We start from the raw sequence: 15,674 nt of genomic DNA on the forward strand, positions 1-15,674 counted from the left end.
ATAAGCATTTTACAGTGTTGATTGGGCTTCTAGCACAGTTTAGTTAAGATATTCTCAAACTGAAGGATCCTCGTTTTGATATGCATTAATCCATACTGAGCCCCGTCGGTAGGTCAGTATCTCACCTACTTAGACCAATAAATAGTCTGATTAAATGTGATAATGTCGCATTCAGTGCATTGACAGCATCCGAATTATGTTATTCATTATTTATGGAGCTGGGTTTCAGTGTGGACGCAGTAGCCTTGCAGTCTCACTCTTACACACTGTGTGCATGTGTGCATGTGCATACAAATGTTAATGTTTTATAAAACAAACAAACATTAGGTTTCATGCACACAGGTATTGGTGATTTGTGTGTAACTGCAGACAGCGCAGGCTGATGTGATGAACTGATTGAACCAGGACAAACTCTCCTCCCAAACGTACAGTACAGCATGCACCACAACAAACAAATGTCTCAATCTAAACGTGTGTTCAGCACTTTGTGATTTTCATGTTAAGATAGCAATTGGAGAAAGAAAATCAAAATGCAGTGTAGAGTGAAATGTGTTGCAAAGTTGCATCTTTGGTGCAGAGTAGAATGAAGTCAGGTTTTTGCTGAAACACTGCTATTGTACTGGTTGCAAAAGGCAAGTGAACTGAGGTGGGAAGGGAGATGATGATTTATGACATGACTAAAGTTGCTGCCAAGGAGAAAAGAGAACTGTGCATAAAACTGCATACCACTGCAGGGGAGGTAGGTTCATATAATGAGAAACTCAATGTTTTATGAGCTCGTGAAAAAATGATGTTTTGATTTTAACTGCCGTCTGTGCTGTTAAACCACAGTGTGTAGGCATCTGTGTGTGTGTGTGTGTGTGTGTGTGTGTGTGTGTGTGTGTGTGTGTGTGTGTGTGTGTGTGTGTGTGTGTGTGCATGCGCAAGGGTGTGTAAATTATCATTTATTATCGATAGAAATTGTTTCGTTTTAATTGTATCCCATTTAATTTAATCTATCGTTTCATTGAGTTTTTGTCTCTGCATGCGGTGCATCATAAACACCTATCCACAAGAAACACAATCTGTTCAAAATACTTCTGAATAACATTATGCGAGTGCTGTCAATACGTTAAAAAGTCTTATCATTAATTAGGCCACGCCTCAAACAACCCACTCCACAAATAACTGTCCTATCAGATGTCTCTTGATGCAACACCGCCATACCTAATCGCAGAGAGCTGGGATGGGACAACGGACAGGCTAGGGCAGGGCAATTATCCGAAAATATATTGAAAACAATATTTAGAACGTACTGTATAACCGACTTAACCTTGCTCATGAAGCCTAGGTATCGAATAATGAAGAAGCTTTTTAAAAAAAAAGCTTTTTAACATTTCTTATTTACCAACGAATGGACACGGGCACAGCCCTCCATTGGGTTGTCAGCGATATGCACGCCGAGTTGGAAAAATGTGGAGATGGAAAAATGAATAGCATCGTAGAACCAATGCAAAGACTTTGTGTCTTAGTGTGACTCTTCATATTGGAACGGTAGCAGGATTGTTTTTCAAAGCAGTAGACATTAATGGTTTGGGCTGCTTTTCTCTGAGGTCTAAGCCCATTCATTGAATTTAGATTAGATTCCACATTTTTGTGGCATAGCAGTAGAACAAATTGAATCCCTTGTTAGAGCCAAATCGGTGTTGAAGGTAATTTGTGGAGCTCCCTCTGGTGTTGTGATTGTGGACGTCATTGACGTTTTTGAAGTAGTTTGACACATGGGTGTCTTTTTGTTTGAGGTGTAGTGTATCTTGTAGACCAGGCCCATTGCAATTTCCTGTACTCTGTCCTCTACCCTGAGCCAACAAAACAGTTTGTTTTGGGATGTCTGGAGCCTTATTTTTAAGGCCTTTGTGGTGCTATGGTACCATTAGGTGCATGCATAGTCGAAGTGACATTGGATGAGTGCTCCTGCTAGAGTCCTCAATGTATTCTTACTGAATACATTTCGCCAGTCAGACTGTTACACCTACGTACGTTGCATTAAGGAGTGCTGTAAGAGATCTTTTCTGCCTGCTGCAATCAGGCTTGTTAAATCAATCCACTGGACTGTGATTTAGTATTTTTTTTGTTTTGTTTTAATACTGTAGGGCAGGCTATTAAAAAAACTAAAAATAGATGTCTAAAAATGTTTTTCCTGTCTTTTTTAGATTTGAATCAGGTCTGTTGTAGAGGTCTATACTGACCAGTTTTTGTAGTGTATTATATTTGACACTACAAAAACCACTTAAGCCCTTTGTACTTTGTCCTATGAAATAGCAGAAATAGCATTGCGATGCGATGCGAACGGGCATGGCACTTCAGTAGAAGCATATTAGAGTGATATACCGTACATAAAACTAAATGGTCTCTCTCCAACAACTGAGCACAGTACCTGACAATTTCTTTCAACAGCTGAAAAGAGAGCAAAACGCCAAACTCCTCCTCTTTCAGATGGGGGTCCGCGGCCAAATACATATTAATTTGGGGGTCCTTGCCATGAAAATGTTTGGGAACCCCTGTTCTGGGGGCGGAGCGACAGAGCAGCAGTGGTTCTGCAATCATGCGGATGAGAAAAGCGCTCACCAACTAGTGTAGGCTTACATCTCTAGCCATGTTTATCAGTGGGAGTGAGTGTACCATAGATGTCCTGGCCAGTTGGGCTCCATCCAAAGCTAAAAGCCCTCCTGGCCCCCCAGTGGCTCAGCATGGTGTGTGGGTGATGCAGGCTGTTGCACAGGGCTCATGCCAGCGATGGCCTGGCACCACAAACCAGGGCAGACTGAGGAAGCGGACCGAGACCATATGGACTCAAACTGCCCCTAACGTACCACAAAGGTGCAGGGTTTGTGTGAATGTGTGTCTTTGCACACATGTGCTGTATGTGTGTATGTTTTTCTTTTTTTGCCTTTTATTTGTTGCCATCTTGTTCATTAGAGCACTTTGCTACACTGTTCTGTAAATGCTATATGAAGAATATTTATTATTACCAAAACTACACATTGATCTGGGAAGACGCATCCACTACCCATGATACTATTCCAAACAGATGGGTAGTAGCCTCGGAAACCCATGCCTTTTTTTTTGTTTCAAAAGAAAAAAAGCCTGGGAGAACCTTGCACGAACGCTGGTCTTAGGACCTTGTTATCTCCTAACCAATCAGAGTGCTCCAAACCCAGGCGCTGGAATCCAGCGCCTGGGTTTGGCTCCGCCCTTCAAGACCATCGATTGGGCTCGTTCTTTCAGTCTAGATGGGTGGTGGCTCAGGAGGTATGCAGCTGTCTGGGAACTGAAAGGTCCCTGGTTTGATACCCAGCTCTGCTTGGCTTTGTGCCAAAATGTCCTTGAGCAAGACACTACCCCTAACTGCTACCTGCTACTGCAGGTTGGTGCCTTGCATGGTTCAAACTTGGGGGACAACTTTAATGTCCCATCACAGGTTTACAGGTGTAAAACAGTTTTTGCGCAAGCTCCATCATTTTGTTATTACCATAAGAGAAAGGGAAGAAGAAGAACGGGGGGCAAGAGAGATCAACAAAAACAAACAAATCATCTACATATTTACACATAGTATCTATCCGGTACAGTAAGTACCTGAGGTAAGACATAAAGGTGTGTGAGCATAGCAGTAGATATATACTGTACATGATATATATATATATGGACGTTAGTTAAGGTGTTAAAAAAAGGGGGAACTAGAAAAAGTGCTCCTTGGAGCACAGGTCTCCGCCAGGTCAGGTAGGTTATTGTGGCCTCCTGGTGGCGCTACAATAGGCCAATGTCAAAAGGGTGCCATTTGTTCTTGCACGGCAATCGGACACTGCATTCATGATTTGAGGCATTTTGTTCAAAAAAAAATGTTTTGCTAAATTAGACCTGCTGGTGGCGCTATAACAGGCCAATGTTAAAAGGTAGCATTTGTTCCTCAACATAGTGTGAATGTGCGCGCAAAGTTTGACCGCAATCAGGCGCTGCATTCATGATGTGCAGCATTTTGTTCTAAATGGGCCACTCCTGCAAACTTTAGATGTGAATCTTAGCCAATCAGCATGGAATATAAAAAATTAAACAGATCCATCTTGATCACATGACTATAGACATCATGTGTACCGGTGTGCGTGAAATTTGGATAAAATCGGAAGGAGTAATGTAAAGAAATATGTTTTACATAAGTCGGCCTCCTGGTGGCGCTATAAAAGGCAGATGTGAAAAATGCAGGGCAAAGGTTTTTCCTTGACCTCTAGGGAGTGCGCATACAACGTTTTACACTAGGGGTGTGCCGATACACTAATTTCACGAAACGATACGATACGATATTTGGCTCACAACTTCGATACGATTTCGATACGATACGATACACACTTTTTTTATTATGAAAATATATGGAGGAGAAAAAAAGAAAATGCAAACAAATAATTCTGTTTTTGCATTATTCAGACATGCAAACTTGTAGCTTTTCAGCTACAATAGCCGTTTTGAATCCAAATAGTATGACACCTGACCCGAAAAAAAAACATGTTGTCACTCTTTTCACTTCGGGGCCGTTTGCATGCCTGATTATTATGATTGTAAAAAAAAATTATTTTTTTTCAAAAACGATATTTTTTTTTTCCAAAACGATACATATCGTCGCGAAAACGTATCGCGATATATCGCGGGACGATATATCGGCACACCCCTATTTTACACAGATTGGTGCAGTTATAGGTAAAAACACGAATCGGGCTGTTATAGCGCCACCATGAGGCTGATTAGAAAAATCTCAAGTGGAATTTCTTCCTCGGCATAGTGGGAATGTACGTGCAAAATTTCACGGAAATTGCATGCTGTGTTCATAATTTGAGGCATTTTGTTCAAAACGGAGCAGTTCTGCAAACTTTGGAATCCATTTTTAGCCAATCAGGATGGAACATGAAAAATCTGAAAGACCTGTTTCGTTTAATGACTATAGAGATACTGTGTACTGATTTGTGTGATGTTTGGACAGAATATGTAGGAGTACTGTGAAAAAATGTGTCTTGCAAAAAGCGGCCTCCTGGTGGCGCTATAACAGGGCCATATGAAGAAATTGGGGCAGAGGTTCTGAATTGACATCCAGGGAGTGAGTGTGCACAGTTTCGCTGCGATCAAGCCAACGGTGCGGGAGATTAGCTGTCCACAGACGGACGGACGGACAGACGGATGGACGGACGGACGGACGGACGGACGAACAGGGGGTAAAACATACTCTCTCACCATGCCTTTCGGCCTGGCGGAGACGTGTTGTACATGGGATTTAGGTGCAAAGTGTCAGCACGTGTCGACCGCTTAGGTCCTACTCCAAACTTCTTCAGGTGGCGAAGCCAGTACAGTCGCTGCTGAGCCTTTTTCCTCACGTGTGTGGTGTGTGACTCCCATTTAAACTCCTCCTCGATGCCTACTACGAGGAACTCAACCTTGCTGACCCTTTCCACGGCAGCTCCATCGATCAGCTCCATCGATCTCTCTACTCTTGAAGTCTATGATCAGCTCCTTGGTTTTGTCGACCTTGAGGGCGAGATTGTTCACCCGGCACCAGTGTGCCAGTGAGTTGTTCTCATCTCTATAGGTAGACTTGTCATTGTTTACAATCCGCCTCCGGCCTATCACTGTCGCGTCGTCCACGTAGTTGAAGATGTTGTCACGTGTGGCTGCGCAGTGGCTGTGCAAATTGATCACGTGTGGCTGTGCAGTCATGCGTGTACATGTTGTAGAGTCCATGCATACGTACATATTTGTCCTTCAGCTTGGTTGTTGAGCGAATGGGTGAATGTAACATGCTTTGGATAAAAGGTGCTATAAATATGCAGCCCATAAGGTTTTTCACTCTATTTAAAAGCCCAAGCTACACGTGAGAGCAGACTTAGATAAATCGGCTGTCATTTTATAATTGGGAAGGCAGGTGTTGCTGTTGTAGTGACAGGCCATGATGTGCCTCCTGGATTGTTTTTCCATAAATTAATTGGAAATGTTCTGTGGAGATAGCACACCATCAAGGTGTTTTTCATTGTCATATCTATTATCTGAGAAGTGTTTCTGTCTGTGTGTGTGTGGTCCGTGTGTGGTCCGTGTGTGGTGTGTGTGGTGTGTGTGTGTGTGTGTGTGTGTGTGTGTGTGTGTGTGTGTGTGTGTGTAATTATGTGCAGGCCCACTCATCCCAAGGGGGGTGAATACAAGTTTATGTGTGTTCTTCTGAAAGAAATTGATCATATGTGTGCGTACGCTCATCGAAAAGGGAGTGAGCACAAGTTTGCATGTGTGTTCTTCTGAAAGAGATCGATCCTGTGTGTGTGTGTGTGTGTGTGTGTGTGTGTGTGTGTGTGTGTGTGTGTGTGTGTGTGTGTGTGTGTGTGTGTGGTTTTCCCAGAAGAAGACCGATAAAGCAGTCATAACACACAGGGGCGCGGGTGCATGATGAGCTTAGAGGGACATGAACGTGTTAAGCCCAATTTGTCACAGGTCGAAAATAGCAGAGCTGCGTGAGCTTGTAGATTTGCTATTTTCAGGGGAACGACACCGTATTGCGAGAGAAGCTGAAAACCATACACACCCATGCATGAGACGATGAACACTGTTAACCACATCAACCCTTTGAGACCCTATTTTGGGCATATCATTATAGTTGAGAATTCTCCAAGGTATGGCCTTGGTGTTAATTCAACCACTTAAGCCTGATTTATACTCATAAGCTGATGTCATGCGACAAAGTCACTTCGTGCCGCGAGCTTGTACATCAGCTATTTTTTTAACACAAATGTTCTCTTCCCTGCTACACACCCCAAAGATATTTTAAGATGAAGAATGGAAATGACAAATGGATGAGTTAACAAAAACACCTACTGATGCACAACCTTGGACACATCATCAGTGTTGTTTCCTGGAGTCACTGGGTGTTTCGGGTCTTGCAACAGACACTCTCCTCCAGGCGCCCCGACCGAGGCTGATCAGACCCTGGCCTGTGACCAAGTGGCATGCTACTGCCCCCACTGTCTCTTGGGGGCTTGCGGTGGCTGGTGAGATGTTAGCAACAGGTGTTGGCGACACTAGGAGGCTCTAGGCACTGTGGGTTGCCTCCGGGGCCTGGCTCCTCCTTCGTCTGACCAGAAGTGAGCCTTCTGTGCGTTGCGTCGTCGTTTCTGCTGGGCACAAACATCTCATTCTGACTTGAGGGATTTTTAAACCCTCCTTGCAGGTTTTACCGCAGTCTGTAGCTTTTGCATCATCATTAACAACAGTATACACAACAAACTCAGTGTTATATCTGAGAGTGTTAAATTCTGTAAAGGTCCATTTGGATCCACTTGGCGGGGTGTTGAAGGCCCACGGTGACCACCCCGTGTCGGGGCCCACTGTTGCCTCGTTACGCCGCTGGATATTTGTGTGTGTGTGTGTGTGCGCGCGCGTGCGTGTGCGTGTGTGTGTGTGTGTGTGTTACATTCCAAATAAATGTATATTTGTTCCAGTGACCCCCAAGGGTCCTTGAGGGGGTTCCCCAGCAAAATGAAATGCAGTTTAGCCACTTTAACTGAATTAATTCGGCTATTCGAAAATAGCTGATCTACAGTACAAGTACTGAGCTTGTCGATCTGCTATTTTTGAAACATTTACAAAAATCTTCGTTTGTAACACAAATCTTCTCTTGTGCGGGTCCGAGGCACAAAATCTTATTATCAATTTGGGGGGACCTTGACATGAAAAGGTTTGAGAACCACTGTTCTAGTTAAGATAAAAGGTAGCCTATTCTGCTATTAAACCTGAACAAGACACTTACAGTAAGTGAGTAGACATTAAGGCTGAACTATACTGACACTCTGCCAGCTTACAGTACCTAACTAAGACTTTACATTACATCAAATGGATTTATCATATCATTTATTCTGTCATGCGCACGCACACACGTGCACACACTCGCACACACACACACACACGCACGCACGCACACGCGCACGCACGCACACACACACACACACACACACACACACACACACACACACACACACACACACACACACACACACACACACACACACACACACACACACACACACACACACACACACACACACACACACACACACACACACAGATCTCAGACCAGAAGTATCCAGGAGAAAGTAGCAGAACTTTTAAAGTGGTGTCAGTAATTTGCCCGACACCCAACTGCTTTCTTTCATGTGGGAACTTTGCATTATGTAAGCCTGTTATTCAGCATGAAAGCACATTCATCAGCGAGGAAGCTGAAGAAATCAATGTGGAGAAAGAGAGAAAAAGAGAGAGACAGACAGACAGACAGTCGGGCCCACTTGAGGCGAGATTGGAACAGTAGGAGCATTTGACTTTCATCTGTGAGCAGAATGTGGGTCAAACTCGCACCGTCTGATGGCGTCTCAGTTGCTTCTTGCTCTAACATCTGAAGATTGGACTGTGTGTGTGTGTGTGTGTGTGTGTGTGTGGATTCCCCCACGCTCAAGAGTTTCTGCACAACTTTCTGTGACCAATTAATTTGCATGAGAGTGCGTGCGCGTGTGTGTATTTGTTCTGTTCCCGAGGCTTCATATATGTAGACCAGACTTAATTACCACCAACTGATGTAGGCTATAACAATTTCATGACATTTGAGCTTATTTTGCATATTCAAAATGGGTGAAGAAGAGTTCAGCTCAGAACATCTTGACCTCAGCATCAGGGAAAGGCAAGAGAGTTTTTCCTGATTAGAAAAGAGACCTTCAAGTGACAGCGTTTCCACAGTGGAAGAGGAGGTTAGCCTGGAATGCAGACTGAATCGCTCCTTTCACTGGACTTTTTCTAATCAGTCTGGATTCCAGGCTAAGAGGAGGTGGTTACATAGTCCAAACTACGTCCAAACTTTGTTACCGACATGGCAATACCTACAAAATGACGTTGTTCAGAACTTCGGCAGCTGCACAAATAACAAATAATTGTTGTTGTTTGTCTTTATTGATAGTCGATTGACACACTATGACAATTCATGACGTAGGTATTTCTGTGAAGCTGGATCCATGCAGGGAGACACCAGAGCAACACTTAAGCCATAAATTAGGCTGCATTTAGTTTGTGTAGCCTACGTCAATTCATCTGTTGCACATGCTGTCCCTCCCACTCCTCTCTTTCCTTCTCTTTTCTTCTCTCCTATCTCCCTCTCTCATGGTCGTCATCACCAGCCAGCAGGTGACTTTCTGCCCTACCCATATTTCATACTTCACATAAAGGCTCAGTGTGTGAGAAACAAGCACAGCCAAACATTTGACGGTCTCCAGTTTGACCTACATCATTTTATAAACTGCTTGACCCACATCCACACCTACACCAACACATCCACCACACCCACCACCACCACCATCATCATCATCATCGTTACCAACAGCCGTACACAATGCAACGAATGATTACCGCTATACTTAGAAAAGTGCAGTTTGAAGTGTGTTTTAAGGAAAACATTGACTACTTTGCATTAAGTGGCTTGTCCTGTGAAATTATGTTTTAGAGAAAATATATGGTGAGTATATTTTGAAACAAAATAATTGTAAGAGAATAATAGTTTTTTTCTTGCTATGAGTGGGCCAGGGGTGATTGGTCAATATTATGGTAAGTCATGAGTCTCCGAGGATACTGTGACAGCTGGTGCTGTGACTGTGACACATACCTGTGTGTCTGCCACAGCACACTGTTGATTGCCTTTTTGTGTGGATGTCCATTTCAGAGTGACTTTCTGCTTGAAGAGATGCAATGCGAGAGTTCCGACTAGCCAACACCAACTCGGCACTCCTGAATCGCTGCCTTCCACACCCACCTGTTCCCTGTTTTAAGATTAAAGCCCATGAGTGTTGTGTGGATCATAATGCACGTAAACAAAGTACTTTTCATCTGGGGTATTAGAGCACATTCACACCTTGAGAACGAGCCATACCACCCACAACCGATAAGCTTGCATTGTCAAACTCACCGGATACAGCAGGCACAAAAAAACACAACCAGTTTATAACAACTATTAAAACTATTCCCAGTGCCATTCAGCTTGCAGCTGTGGTCACCTCCTTGGGTGTCATGAGAGAAGCCAACTCTCAGATAATCAGACATGTCAGTCAAAGTCAGGTGTGATGGATACTGATTACTCCCGCAGGGCCTGAATGGGCCTTCACTCCAGGTAAGTAATTAGTGCAGGACTGGAGAGCCATGGGGGCAGGATAATGGAGAATGTTATCACTCTAGTGCCACCGGCTGCAGCCCTTTCCCCAGCCTGCACATGAGCACAAATGAGTTATACGTTTGAATTTATGAGGGCGCATACTATCTAGGCCAGGGGTCATCAATGTGTCCGTCCGTACACGGATAAAATGTGTCCGTGGCAAGACTTGTCCTTGTCAAATTTTTGATTTTACATTATAACGTTCTTATTTTGACCATAAGACCCAATTACTGAATGTCTCAGTCTCCAGGTTTTCTTCAGAATAGGTATGACACTGATTTACTATGTCACTATGGCACTATCCACTAGGACAGTGGTTCTCAAACGTTTTATTTTCAAGGACCTCCATAACTCTGAGAGTGCACAAATGGAACCAAATGGACCCGTAGTTGTATTATGCAGACCTGGACTTGTCTTACAGCACACATTTTAGCCTATGATAATCATCACCACAGCTGGGTTCACTAATGACTACCTTGCTCCCTCTTTGTCTGTGGTTTTTTTGCAATCATGTTTTTTTTTTTTCGTTTTACAATAATACCCAACAGGGATTCTCCTCCACTATCTTGTTACATGTACTGTAGCACACTAACCTACTTTCTGGACACAGTAAGCACTTCAGAAAATTGTGCAATTTACGAAGGTCTGCACATGGAATGACCAGAAATGAGTGGGCAATCTGACACGTGCTGAAACTGAAGGATGGTGTGTGCCAGACTGTAAAAAATATGGATGAAGGGAGCCCCATTGGTTTGTACAGACCCGTTTTGAAGCCACTTTTTCGGCAAATTCAAAGCCGCTTTTTTTTTACTTTCTGTCCCGAAAAGAAACCGGAAACGACTGCTTTTGGCTGCAACCGCAGCGAGGCTGGGTCTTCACTCGGTAGAACCAGTAGAAGATCTAGAAGCATACCCTACTTTATCATTCATTTTAACCCTGTCTGTCCATCGGTGTGTCCGTCCGTGAGCAGTTCATCTCCGGCACCGTTGGCCCGATCGACGTGAAACTGGGCACACACACTCCCTGGATGCCAGAGCAGAACCTCTGCCCCACATTTTTAACATCTGCCACCAGGAGGCCGATTTTTCAGCCTCATGGTGGCGCTATAAGAGTCCGATTACAGTAAAACTTTTGCCGAATTTTTCAAAACACATTCTTTTTATATTACTCCTTCAGATTTTGTCCAAACATCACTCAAATCGGTTCACAGTATCTCTATAGTCATGTGATCAAGACGGATCTGACCAATTTATCATATTCCATTCTGATTGGCTAAGATTGGCATCTAAAGTTTGCAAGAGCAAATACCTCAAATCATGGGGCGCCGATGGCCTAGTGGTTAAGGTACAACCAAATATAGGCTCTAATGTGTCGCAGGTTAGATTCCCAAGACCGACGACCTTTGCTGTGCGTCACTCCCTCTCTCTTTCTCCTGGTTTCCTGTCACTCTCCGCTACTACTATCCAAATAAGGTAGAAAAGCCCAAAAACAAAACGAACGCAGTGTCCGATTGCTGCGCAATGCACACACATTCCCACTTGGCCGAAGGAAGAAATGCAACCCTATTCATATTGGCTTATTATAGCGCGATCCGTCAGATTTTTCATATTACGTCCTGATTGGTTAAGATTGACTACATCTACATTTGCAAGAGTAGTTTGCTTTGAACAAAATACCTCAAATCATGAACACAATGTCCGATTGACGTGAAAGGCAGAGGATGAAATGCCAAAAAAAAATAATACTCAGAGTAATATAAAAATGGTATTTATGTATTCTTTCATTTCATTGTTTAAGTCATCTCATTCACTGTAGAAGTCCATTAAGTTGTCAAAAGCTGTCAGGCATACAGTAGATAGGCCTATACCATGAATATCATTACAGTAATATGGATCTTACTGTATATCAACCAATCACACATTGTGTTAAGTTAGCTGACAGGTGCTATTCATGAGGATGGATTTTGCCAACCATACTGTATTTATGGAGCTTGACCACAACAGAATCACCACCATTTCTGAACATGGTGGAACCAGATAAATAATAAATGAACAGGCTGCCCGAGGAAGAAGAAGAGGAGTAAGAATCAGTGGTGGTCAGTGATGGAAAGTAACTAAGTCCATTTACCCAAGAACTGTACTTAAGTACAATTTTGAGGTATTTTTTACTTTACTGGAGTATTTCCAATTCTCAATACTTTTACTTCTACTCCACTACAATTATTTGAAAACGTTAGTTACTACTTAGTTACTTTGTATATTCTGATTATTATTACAAAACGTACATTACCCACTTTTCAAATCGGCCATTTGAAAATAGCCGATCTACAAGCTCACGATGTAGATCTGCTATTTTCTAAAGATTTTGTATACATTTGAAAACTTGCGAAATGGGACATTCTGCGTAGTGAGTACTTTTACTTTTGGTACTTTCAAAATATTTTGATTCCAGTACTTTTGTACTTTTGCTCAAGTACATTTTTAATTCTGAACTTATACTTGTAACAGAGTATTTTTTACATTGCAGTATTGATACTTTTATTTAAGTAAGAAATGTGAGTACTTTCACCACAGTGGTGGTGTAGTGAGGGGAAGACAGCAGAATATAATAGAGGAAGAAGCAGAAGAGTGCAAAGTAATGAACCAATGGCCAAGGCCGCCCGCCGGGTTCAGCCCAAAGTAAATCCTGCTACAGGGTCTCCAATTATCCAAGCATTCTGCAGGGATGAGACTGGTATATAGACTATGTACTCAGTCAATACTGGAATCATTCAAGTTACAGTTTTCCAGTTATAGCAATATGGTAGAATTAAAGAAAATACAGTAGAATTGTATTAATTCATATATATATTAAAAGTCAGAATAAAAGTCAAGTATTCAGTTTGATTGCACAATAGCATTCATTTCTAGTACAGTAAAATGTAGTCATTAAAAAAGAGACTAAATTGTGGACATACTGTAAAGGTCCAAAACATCTAAACATTGTTCACACACAATTCAATTCCATGCCAGAGGAGCTTTTCATTTTGAGGGCAATTACTTTTTATACAGTACAAGACGATACATTTGTTTTGAACCATGAGTTTTTATTTCTATTTGATTACCATATTAGTTACACAGGGAAAATTCTGTTTTGGGGGGGTTAAGCTACAAACTTTAGACTAGATTTTCTCACCGTAATAAAAATTGTCATAAATTCTATAAGCTTCCAGTCGCTAGTTTAAAGTCTCCTTTCAATCATCAGGATATGCGTTTTGCTAAATTATGCTCCCATTTATTCTAAAATTGACGATAAAGTAGGCTATGCTCAAGGAGGGGCGGGATGATTTGATTGACAACCTACACAACCAATAGCATTCATTCCCCGCCCCGCTCTTGATTGACAAGCTACCCAACCAATAGCATTCTTTGGGGGTTGTTTTCCGGTTCCCTGCAGACATGTCTGGTCTCAACCAATAGTGTTTGAGTTCCGGCGTGGCCAACTGTATATATTAAAGATGGGAGGATACATGTTCCTGAACTATCGGCTTCATTTTCGGTCTGTAGAAAGCAGGGGAGTGGCTTTGTCCATTCATTTTTTACAGTCTATGATTTTGACAAGTGCACCTAGAGAAGCGTTTCACAACCTTTTCTGGATCAGGGCCCACTTGAAAATCTCGAAAGTGTTTGCGGCCACCCCATCTGGTCAGATGGGTGGGCCGCGGGCATTTTCAGAGCATATTTATTTTAATAATCCTTCTATCGTTTGCGACCAGATCAATGGAACTAATGTAGTACACCCAATGTAGTTCATCCAAAAAATGACTTATTTTCTATCAACTACACACCCCATGGAGACTTGAATTCATGGAGACATTTTAGTTTTTGTCGCATTCCTAAGCCAATAAAGTGATGACCGGCGGAAATATGCTAATGTCTCCGGTAGGAGACTCAAAGTTGACACTTTGAGTCTCCTACCGGAGTCACCGCCGTTCATTTAATTATTGGCTTAGGAATGCGAGAAAAACTAAAACGTCTCCATGAATTCAAGTCTCATGCCCGGTAAAGGTACAACAGATGCAATCTTTGTCACCCGACAGATGCAAGAGAAACATAAGGAGAAGAGGAAGAGGTTGTACTATGCTTTTGTTGACCTGGAAAAAGCATTCGATAGGGTGCCAAGAGAGGTGGTGAGGTGGGCCCTGAGGAAGTCTGGAGTGGAGGAGGGACTGGTCAGGGTGGTGATGGCTCTTTACAGTGGAGCATGTACAGTAATTAGAACGGGAATGGGAGACAGTGATGGGTTCGAAGTAAGCGTGGGTGTGCATCAGGGATCAGTACTCAGTCCATTACTGTTCGCTATTGTGATGGATGTGGTATCGAGGGAAGTGAGGGGTGGACTACCATGGGAGCTGCTCTATGCGGATGACCTGGTACTGATGGCTCACTCAAGGAAAGACCTAGCAAAGAGACTAGCAGCCTGGAGGACATGCTTGGAAGTGAAAGGGATGAAGGTGAATGCGGCAAAGTCAAAGGTCATGATTGGTGGTGCAGGCCTGGGAGTGATACAGCAGTCAGGAGCATGGCCATGTGGAGTCTGTGGGAAGGGAGTACAAGCTAACTCTCTTCAGTGCAAGGGCTGCCAAAAATGGGTCCACAGGAGATGCAGTGGAGTAAAAGGTAGCCTGCAAGTGGCCAGCGAAACATTCCAGTGCAAGTGGTGTGACGGCCCCTTGGCCTTAGATCTGTGTCTGAGTTCCTTGGGCTCCCCTCATTAGTGGGGAATCCTGCACACCTGTGTGGGGTGATTGCTCACCCTATATAATGGGGCATGAGCCTTCACTCTGTCTCTCTCTTCCCCTTGGTTTGGTTGCTTGAGTTAGATTCTTTGAGTTGTTTGGTTGTTTTGATTTGTTTTCTCATACACATTCATACACTTGCACACATCACTGATAACCTATACTTTATTAAGTTGATTCCTATTACTTTATTTGCTACTTTTCTAAATAAATATACTTATTATTGAAACTGAAGTCATGTGTGGTCTCCTCTTTGTCTGACTTTAGTTTAAGTCATGACAAATGGGGGCTCGTCAAAACAAATTTGGACTTGTTAAAAACAAATTTGGTCATATGGAGTGGAGTATCACACATGGCAGTAGTTTTTTTTTGGAGGGCATTTATTTTTGGTTAGTTTGATGAAATGGGGAGGTTTAACTAATCCTTTTTGGGCTTGTTGGGTTGAGGTAAACTGATAACATAAACTAAAATTGTGAGTGGCATTAGGTAGAACTGGTTCTCCTCGGGGGCAGCAGTGACAGAGAAAACGCGGGTAGAGCATCCTAAAACCCCCTTCCCTACATCGGCTCGGGATCACGTCTCAGGGCTTATTGGGGGTCGCTGTGTATACAGTTGCCTTCCAACCCCTGAGGTTACAGTGAGTAAATACCC

This window comes from Gymnoscopelus microlampas, assembly GCF_963454915.1.
Source record: "Gymnoscopelus microlampas genome assembly, chromosome: 9".
NCBI lineage: Eukaryota > Metazoa > Chordata > Actinopteri > Myctophiformes > Myctophidae > Gymnoscopelus > Gymnoscopelus microlampas.